Source organism: Alosa alosa, chromosome 8 (assembly GCF_017589495.1).
Source record: "Alosa alosa isolate M-15738 ecotype Scorff River chromosome 8, AALO_Geno_1.1, whole genome shotgun sequence".
Lineage (NCBI taxonomy): Eukaryota > Metazoa > Chordata > Actinopteri > Clupeiformes > Clupeidae > Alosa > Alosa alosa.
Window position 1 is genome coordinate 7,471,000 of NC_063196.1, and position 9,458 is coordinate 7,480,457.

At 45.0% G+C, this 9,458-nt stretch overlaps 1 protein-coding gene across 1 annotated transcript in view; it reads left to right on the top strand.

Moving 5' to 3' along the window:
- Positions 1 to 9,458, top strand: part of LOC125299176 (MAM domain-containing glycosylphosphatidylinositol anchor protein 2-like) — a 214,908-nt gene that overhangs the window by 1,758 nt on the left and 203,692 nt on the right.

The following is a 9,458-nucleotide window of genomic DNA, read 5'->3' on the forward strand; positions in this document are numbered from 1 at the left end:
TTTTATCTTATCTTATTGTTTTGATGTCAGTAAGCCAACAGGCTTTCACTGGCTTTATTTGATGCCTTAAAATGTGCGAGTGGTTCGGATGGACTGGGGAATGTCCACTATGTGCTGATGGTCTGTGGGAAGAGCAGGTTATAGGGGCGGTTTGTTCTGGCTGATTTGAAGAGAGGTCCGGGCTTGGGGGCAGTGGTCCGTTCATGGTCATGATGTCCCTCTGATCACACAACATGGGGTCAGCAGAGTTAATAGCTAGGGGTCATCCGTCACACTAACCACTCACTCGGGAACACACACATACACACACACGCAACCACACACACACACACACACACACACTTGTCTGCACATAAAGACACACAGATACACATGCTAAGACACACATTTATCCTGCTCTCTCTCTCTCTCTCTCTCTCTCTCTCTCACACACACACACACACACACGTGTTGTGCCATTCATAGACCTTCGATCACAGATCCGATGCATTTCACACACCTTCTGAAGTCCAGTTGCCCTCAGACGGAGCAGAAAGCTTGTTCCCGGGAGGGAGGGAGACCAAAGGGTTCAAAGAGACGGCCTCATATAAATTCAGAGTGGCAGCCTGGTGGGGTTGGTTCTGCTCCCTGCCTGGCTTCGGAGCAGCAGTGAATTAGCTCACACCGGTTCCCTGTGTTTTTCTTCTGCGAGTCTGTTTGCTAAACATCACTCTCTCACAGCTCAAAGGTCAGAGCTTTGATTGGAGCTCCACAACACAAACACTCAGGGATTACCGAGCTGTGTGTGTTTGTGTGTGTTGGCTGCGCTGACATGCTTTGAATAAAAGAAATGCAGAGATCTGAAGATCTAAGAAAGAAGTCTTGTTCCTGGTGTGGCTGCAGGCATGTAGATGTTCTCCTGAGTATTATTCTCCTCCAACATGATTGTTACAGGTCAATTTATATGTATGAATGATCAGATGAAAACGCATGCCTGTTTTCATGTTTGAAATATGCATGTCTTTGCACAATAGCCCAAACGTCTGTTGAGCATAGTGCATGTGATAATGGGATTTACATTCATTCATGTGTCTCTTTTGAGGTGGAGGGTCTAGCAGCAGCAGCATCTGTCTAATAATCCTGAGACTGATTCAACACTTTTCAAACCAAAGCATCTGTATGGCAAACAGCAGGCAGCCGCAGGTTTCCTGCAACCAGAGCTGGAGGAGAAGGTGAGGACTGGGGGCAGAGCTAAGGATGAAGGATGGAGGATGTACTGTAGAGCTGAAAACGGAGAGGTGGAGAGATGAAGAGATGGATAGATGGAGATGGAGAGGTGGAGATGGAAAGATGGAGAGATAGAGAGGTGGAGAGATGAAAAGCTAGAGATGGACAGTTAGTCAGAGATGGAGGGATGAAGAGATAGAAAGATTAAGATGGAGAGAAGGAGATGTACTGTAGAGTCTCAGATATGGAGATGTACATGGATAGATGAGATATGAATGGGTGGAGATAGAGAGATGAATAGGTGGGGATGGAGAGATGAAGATAGAGAGGTGGAGATGGAGAGATGAATAGGTGGAGATGGAGAGATGAAGATAGAGAGGTGGAGATGGAGAGATGAATAGGTGGAGATGGAGAGATGAAGATAGAGAGGTGGAGATGGAGAGATGAAAAGGTGGAGATAGAGAGATGAAGATAGAGAGGTGGAGATGGAGAGATGAATAGGTGGAGATGGAGAGATAAAGATAGAGGTGGAGATAAAAGCTCGACTTTGGACACTGGAGATGGAGATAGAGAGATGAATAGGTGGAGATGGAGAGGTGGAGATGAAGAAATGGAGATGGAGAGATGAACATAGAGAGGTGGAGATGAAGAAATGGAGATGGAGAGATGAGGATATAGAGAGATGAACATAGAGAGGTGGAGATGAAGCTTGATATGGAAAGCTGGAGATGGAGAGATGAACATAGAGAGGTGGAGATGAAGAAATGGCGATGGATAGATGAACATAGAGAGGTGGAGATGAAGCTTGATATGGAAAGCTGGAGATGGAGAGATGAACATAGAGAGGTGGAGATGAAGCTTGATATGGAAAGCTGGAGATGGAGAGATGAATATAGAGAGGTGGAGATGAAGCTTGATATGGAAAGCCGGAGATGGAGAGATGAACATAGAGAGGTGGAGATGAAGAAATGGAGATGGAGAGATGAACATAGAGAGGTGGAGATGAAGCTTGATATGGAAAGCTGGAGATGGAGAGATGAACATAGAGAGGTGGAGATGAAGCTTGATATGGAAAGCTGGAGATGGAGATGTGCAGATGCACACAGAGACCGTCTGGAAGAGCACCACTGAAGGGACTGAACATTTAAAGCATTGCTCTCTGTTTCCCTGTTGTCACATTAGACTCTGTCCATGCCTGCAGGCTGATTGTGTGTGTGTGTGTGGTAGGGTGCTTCTTCTAAGGACGCTTGACAGTTTTAGAGGTTTGTGTGTGGGTGTGTTTATTTTGAGGAAGCTTGACAGCTGAAGAGGTTTGCTGAATGATGGTTTAAGTCTGTTTTAGTCTGTGTGCGTTCAAGCAAGCGCACATCTGGAGGATGGCTGGAGTCCCTGGATGTGTTAGCACAGTGTGGTGTTGTGCTGGGAGAGAAGCAGGCTCTTTGATGAATGAGCAACGAGCTCTTGGTGTCAGAAAGCAGATGCTCTGCTCCAGTTCCATGCATTAAAAAAGAGGTAAACATCTATATATCCTCTTCTCAAAACAAGCTCATTTTATGCAACTTTATATAAATATTTTAATATCTAGATGAAGCTCTTGCAATTTGTTTGTGCATAAACCAATGACTACTGTATAGTTAATGATTTGTAGTATTTCTATATATGACATCATCGAGACTAAAGCTCCTAAGTCTAGCTCTTCCATTCACAACCAGACATATGATTCATAATGTATAGAGGCTATAAATTAATAAGGCCTATTTAAACACAGTGCTGGTCCCTAACCGTCCCATCAGATCACATTCAGTGTGCAGGAAAAGTACAATCTGACCTTGTCAGCGCTTATAGGAAGGGCCATTACGTTTCTGTGGCTGACTAACCTGGAGGGGTGACCGCAGGGCTCCCTCTCAGTGGACATTGCTGAAGCTGTCTAGTGATATTGCAGCAGCCACATAGACATGTTCCCTGTAGAGATGGCCATTGCTGATAGTCTTGAATGGCCCATGCCAGAGAGAGAGAGAGAGAGAGAGAGAGAGAGAGAGAGAGAGAGAGAGAGAGAGAGAGAGATGTCGTGTAAGTCACTGTAGCACTCATGCTGTACTCTCTGTGTGCCCCGGGCGTTCGAACATGCCAATACCTTGCCATTGAGACACAAGCCCATGAGAGATAAACAACTCAAAGATAGTTATCTTTACAGTTTCTCTGTTCTCACAACGAAACACTGTCAACAACCACATGTATATTTGGATTTGCAGTAATAATTCTTGGTTCATTTTTCCTGATATTGAGTCTAACTTTTGACTTATTAACAATTGTCCTTACCTTTCTTGTATAGTGTAAAAGAAAACCACATTACCAAACTACATTGCTGAGAGGTGGAAGAAACCATGTATTTCTAAATACCAAATCACCAATACTGACAGTCTACCAATAATACATTTCCTTCTCCATGTCTTTGTGTCACTGGAGTTTTTTTTAATGATAATACGGTTAGAGAAACAAACAGCCCAGACTACTTGCCAGAATCTCAGAGGTGATTTGTACTCATGTTTATATTTGCACTCAAACACCTGTCCCTTTCATACATTCAGCTGGGTCTTGATGGAGCCATGCTGGATCAGTTTAGAGGAACTCAATGGAAGTCTCAGTAAGTGGACGTGTCCGTCCACTCCACGTTCGTTCAGTCTGCGTCCATCCACTCCGTGTCTCACTCTCCGTGAGCAAGATGAGGAGTGATGTTTTGGAGAGTGCCTGCAGGCGGTAATCAAATGGATTAGGAGTGTCACGTAGAGATGGGGCTCTTCCCATTTGCTTTGGTGAGCTGCCGTCATCTTGGTGACACTTGTAAGGCTTGAGCACGCGTAATTACGGTTTCATCAGCTTTTTCTTGGCATCCAGACAAGGAAGCGAGAGACAAAGAGAGCTAGAGAGAGGGAGAGAGAGAGAAAGCGAATGATGAAAAACTCTCACGCTAATATGACAGGATAAGTTTCTGAGTGCTCCAAACCAATTATGACAGCGGCATACTGTCTGGCAGGATACACACACACACACACACACACACACACACACACACACACACACACACACACACACACACACACACACACACACAATAGCTTAAATGAAAGCAAACCAATATAGATGACAGATATGTAGTGAGGGCCTTCATCATGCTCACTTTGCTGAGCTGCCATGGCAGTCGTCCCAAAGGTAGCAGGAAGCTCTCTGGTTTCGTGCTCGGCCTTCTTGTAAGTCGTCAGTACTCACGTCTTTGGTCGTGACACATCCTGCTTCGATGGTGTCCTACGCACCGCGGCGGATGTCATGGCAACCCCTGAGCAACCTCTCTCACTCTTCCTGGTGTGGTGGTCGTGAAGTCGCGGCTACACAACCAAATGCTAATGCGTTGGGCCTGCGGAGCGGACACTGAGGCAGCCTTTGTTGGCTCCTCAGAGCAGGCTCGGGAGCCCTCTGTAACTGTCCTGCTTTCCAGCTCGCCAGAGCAACCCCAACACTAATACCCCCTAGTGCCACCCACCCCCATCACCCTCTCAGGGTCAGTAAAACCTCCGTGATGAGGGCAAGATTGAGACTGAACTCTTCCCAGTGTGATGAGAAAGCAAATACCCCCCCACACACCCCCACAACGCCCTCCTTCACACCTACCACACAACCCTCGCCCCAGGGTCAGTGAGAACACACTGCTAAAGCCCGGGGCTGTGTGCTCATGGTGATGGACAAACACTGGCACTGGCATACTGTATCTGTGTGTGTAACTTGTGAGATAACCTTGTTTACAGGATTTATGCTTATGTATTTAATTTCTTATCAAACGATTAGATATTTTACTTTCTGTACCATGCTTTCATTTCTTGCTTATATAACCTTATACTTATACTAAAAAATAAAACAATACAAATATTCCAGTAATATAACATTGTTACATATTTGAAGTGAGAATCAGTGACCAACTCCTGTGTAATACTGTATCTAACTAGCAGCTGGACTGTAATAGGCTTGTCCTTGGGCACAACAGGTTCTATTTAGATCTTATCTAACGGATGGGAGGTTTGCACACACACGGACACCACATGGCCTAATTAGAGGTCGAGCCGTTGCCAACATGTTGAAGCCATACAAATGACATTTAATAGAGCTGAAGTACTAGCCATGTGTTTGTTTGTTTGTTTGTTTATTTTATTCTTATTTATTTATTTAATTTTTGCTAAAGCAGGCAGTCACACTGTCACTCGTGCCCACATGTCATCAGCTCCATTCGTTGCTGAGACCCATGTCTGTTGTCATGGCGACGCTGTCCACAGCATCCGCAGCCCGCCTCCGCCTGCTGTCCTTTGACTTCCTTGTTGCGACCTCTTGGAGCGCTGGCCAATCAGCTGTGGAGTGAAATGCAAAGTGAAGGCAGGCTGAGAGCTCTCAGCATGCCACTGCCGCTGTTTGTGTATGTGTGTGTGTGTGTGTGTGGGGGTGTTGAAACCACGGTAACCATACAGCATCTCCTTGGCGGAGGGGTGAGCTCTGGCTAAAGAGCGCTGACACGCCGGGGGCTGCAGCTGAAGTGGGCTGTCACGGCAACGCTGCCTCATTCACACGGCAGGCTTCAAAAGTCAAACAGTAAACAGCCCACGCAGCAGGGGACCTGGGGGAGGTGGGGGACTCTCCACTCTCTTTCTCTCTGTCTTCATCACCCTTTTCCTCACATCTTCTGCCCCCACTTATACCCATCACCTCCCGCTCTCTCTCTCTCTCCCTCTCTCACTATCTCTCTCTTTCCCTTTCTCCTCCTCTCTCTCTCTCTCTCTCTCTCTCTCTCATCTCCCGCTCCTGTATGTAGGGCACTCAACATGATGAGACGCAAATTAGCAGTTGTGTTCTCGCATCTGTGTGTGTGTGTGTCATTTTTTTTTTCTATCCTTCCGGAAGAATCTCAGATCAAATGGTCACACTGTAAGCAGATTGATCATGGCGGTGTGCACAGAGGCTACGGTGGAGTGACGTGTGCTGCTGGGATTTATGTAGGCTACCCTCCCGCACCACTCCACTCCACACCGCCCGCCAAAAGACCTTTCAAAATCCTCTCCTCCGCAACAGGGCAGTGCGCCGGCGCTACGCGATGGGACTCAAATTACCGCGGAAAAGGACAATCAAGACACGCACACCACAGCTCAGGCTCCCGTGTGATAGGATGTTTGTCCCTTTTGACCAGATTGATCTGCAGACCTTATCTGTATGCAGTGTTTATACTCTACAGCATACAATGTACACTGGCATACACCCACACCACCTCCGTAACTACATGTGGTTGTCCTATTGAAGGGGAGGATCTTTGTACGTTCTCTGAATTCAATGATCATACTCTCAATAAGTGCAGGCTCGTGTGGCCTTGTACACTATTACTTGCCTTTTGAGAATAAAACAAGTAAGTGGTACATTTCTCGATTTACTTCACCAGGTTATTTTTGTTTACTCTGAAAGGAAGAGGGAACATCTAGTTCTTCTGTTGTCTGCCATTATCCTCCCCTGACAGAATTACTGCATGTTCTCTAGACTAACTGACAAGAGCCATGCTTGTACCAGGGTGTAGGACTGGTGTTACACTGAAAAGCACATCAGCAATGCTAGATGACACCATGTGAATTGATACTTGAACCAAACACCAATACAACACCATTGAGTGAGCTCACCAATCCCCACCCCAAACTCCCATTCTATTTCCGCAAAATCCCTTCCCCTCTGATTGGGCTGTTGGCAGGAAGAGTTTTGCTATGTGTGGAGCACAGGCTTGCTCCAGTGGTGGGACTGTGTGTATGAAGATCAGGTTTTTTTTTTTAACTGAATGGAGACCTAGTGGATCATGAGGAGATATTTGCTGAATGTTACAAAAAGTGTTACGGGTTAGAGATTGCTTAGAATCGCTGATGCTACCTTCAATAGTTGCAATGAATGAGACTACTCTCTCTCTCTCTCTCTCTCTCTCTCTCTCTCTTTCTCTCTCTCTCTCTCTATGTGTGTGTGTGTATGTGTGTTCATGCCCACATGTGTGTATGTATTTATGTAAAAGAAAGGATGTAGTTATCATGCAGAAAGGTGATGTGTGTTATTGTGTGTATATGTGTCGCTAAAAGATGTGTGTTATTGTGTGTGTGTGTGTGTGTGTGTCTGTCTGTATATGTGTGTCGCTAAAAGAATGAAGGTGCCAGTGCTGACGTGTCTGTCAGCAGTGTCCTCTGACCAGGATTCACTGTGAGAGTGTTTGTATAAAGGTCTTGGAACAGATCCTTACACACACACACACACTTTTGAACAGTCCTCTTCTTCCACACTCTTCCTCCTTGCTCTCTGCCCCCTGTCTTGTGATGGTGACTGTGAGTGTGTGTGTGTGTGTGTGATAGAGAGAGAGGGGGTGTTGAGGTGGGGGTGGGGGGTGTGGGTGTAGAGTTGGCAGCTCTGTCAGCGTTTCAGAGCTCTCATTACACCACCCTGTTTTCTCACCCAAGGACCAAACGCCCCTCTGTTTCTCTCTCTCACTGTGTTTGTCTCTCAGTGAGGCCTCACCACTCATGTGTCTGTCTCTCAGTGAGGCCTCACTGCTCATGTGTCTGTCTCTCAGTGAGTACACAGACTTCACTGAGCTGTCTGTCTGCTGAACAGAACTCTGACCATATGGTAGAGTTATTTGTCTCACAGAGAACAGACCTAATATGTGTAAAATAAAAAGATGTATCTGTCAGTTTCTCGCTTGAGTTGTCTGTCCCAGGGGCGTAGATTTGCGTGGGGACCGAAGGACGTGTCCACACCGATGTCAAATTACGACTGAAATGTCCCCACCAATATTCAGGTTGAAATGGGGAAAAAAGCGCTCACATGCGCTACACAAAGAGTTAAATCATTTCTCACTTCAGTGCTGCGGATCATCTCGTACAGATCTTGTATTATTCTCTGCGCCCATCTCCACATCCATTCGTCTCGGTGGAATATCGTAGGCCGACACACTCTTCACGCAACACATGACAAACCATATATCAACCATATATCATATAAACAGCAGACCTTACCGAACACAAAGGTGTAATGCATTCCCGTGTATCGTTAGCTGTTCCAGAGTAATCCGGCTTTGAAATAAATTATAGCAAAATTCAACATGGTCTTTCGGCTGCATTTCTTAAAACTGAGCTATATCGCCTAGATATCTAATATTAGAAGAATATACAGGCAGCTCACGGTTAAGAGTTTGTCAATGTAGCCTTAATGATGATTTCTTTTCACAAAATGCTAAGCATGCATGTATTTAAGTGTCTTAAAACTGAGCTGTGCTTAAATGGGCATGATTTCATAACAGACCAAATAGAAAATAAATGTTAAATATAGCCTACATATCTGTAGCCTACATATTAAAATCAGATTAGGTAGGCTACACAGTGTAGTTAGATCAAGTTGGACAGTAGCACATTTTAATCATGGATAGTAGTTGGACAGTAGCACATTTAATAATTTTCTATAGTGAATAGTGAATCTATAGTGGCTGGTGAAAGAGTTGAATGGTTTTTTTTTTTTTTTTTTGGGGTGTTAGTGGGTAGTGTCTCCACCAAAGCTCAGACCAAACCTACGCCTTTGGTCTGTCCCTCACTACAGTCACATGCAGCTGTCTCACTTCTCCACATGTCTGTCTGTCTTTCACAGAGACCACTGATAGCTGCCTCAATCCAGGCCCTAATTAGAATTATGGGCAAAGTGTTATGTCTATCTAAAGCTAATTTGATAATTAGGCAAATTCAATTAGCTATTAGCTAATTATAACACCATGACCTTAACTGCAAACATTGATGCTCAGTGCTCCCTAATGCCACACAATAGCTATAGTTTATGAATAATTGTTTTTAAAATTAGTAAAAAAAGTTCGTTACATCCCCTAATAGCATATGGTGTGTGTGTGTGTGTGTGTGTGTGTGTGTTTCTTGTTTGCTTTTACCTTTCTTAGAGAAACTATGGCTGCGTTTAGAATGTCTTTTTTCTTGGGAAGGTTCCTATCGAAAAGAAATCTCCCTAAGCATAGGGTACACTAAAGCATCCTTTGAATGGAAAGGTGATAGTGACGCCCCACAATTTGCTTTGGCAAGTAACAACAACCAATCAACTTGACATAAGTCAATAACACCCGCCCTCCCATACGTTTAAGTACAATCGGATTCTCTTAACACCACAGCTGTATTTTCTTAGGACCTATGATGTTTCAC